This window comes from Orycteropus afer, unplaced genomic scaffold, assembly GCF_000298275.1.
Source record: "Orycteropus afer afer isolate SDZICR_OR568_19922 unplaced genomic scaffold, OryAfe1.0 scaffold00794, whole genome shotgun sequence".
Lineage (NCBI taxonomy): Eukaryota > Metazoa > Chordata > Mammalia > Tubulidentata > Orycteropodidae > Orycteropus > Orycteropus afer.
This window is the reverse complement of record NW_006922381.1, coordinates 297,373-298,172: the sequence shown is the minus strand read 5'-3', so window position 1 is coordinate 298,172 and position 800 is coordinate 297,373. Positions and strand designations below refer to the sequence as shown.

General features: G+C 40.2%; 1 protein-coding gene across 1 annotated transcript in view; it reads right to left on the bottom strand.

Annotated features, from left to right (window-relative positions):
• Positions 1-800, bottom strand: part of LOC103211795 (histone demethylase UTY-like) — a 398,135-nt gene that overhangs the window by 386,684 nt on the left and 10,651 nt on the right. The window lies entirely within an intron of this gene.

Below are 800 nucleotides of genomic sequence, written 5' to 3'. Positions count from 1 at the left end.
TTAAGGCAAAAGTCTTTCAAATAAACATTTCTCAAAAAGTGGAAACTACCCAATTGTTCATCAATGGGTGAATGGATAAATAAAATGTGGTTTTATTCACACAATGGAGTATCACTCAACAATGCTATTAATTATTGTTAGGTGCCATCCAGTCACCTCCAACTCACAGTGACCCCATGTACAACAGAACACAACACTGCTTGCCTGATCCTGTGCCATTCTCAAACTTCTTGCTGTGCCTGAGCCCATCACTGTAGCCACTGTCTCAATCCTACTCTCATTGAAGGTCTTCCCCTTTGTCGCTAACCCTCCACTCTACCAAGCATGACATTCTTCTCCAGGGACTGTCCCTTCTGACAACAGGACCAAAGTAGGTGAAGCAAAGCCCAGCCCACTTTCACTTACTCAGACATGAACCAGTAAAAGGAAACCCTACCATCAAGTCAATTCTGACTCACAGGAACCCTCTTTTGGTTTCCAAGGCTGTAAATCTTTACAGAAGGAGACTGTCTTATTTTCCACCAGTGGGGCAGCTGATGGATTTGAACAGCCTATCTTTTGGTTAGCAACTCAATGCCTTAATCACAGCATCATCAGAATTCTGAAAACATTATGCTAAGTAAAAGAAGCCTGACAAAAAAGGCACATATTTTATGATTCTATTTATATGAAATATCTAGCAGAAGCAAATCCAGAGAGACAACTTTAAGTCTGGCAGTTGCCAGATGTTAAGGGAAAGAGAATTGGAAATGAATATTTAATACAACTAGAGAAAAGTGATGGTCAATACTGTTTATGTG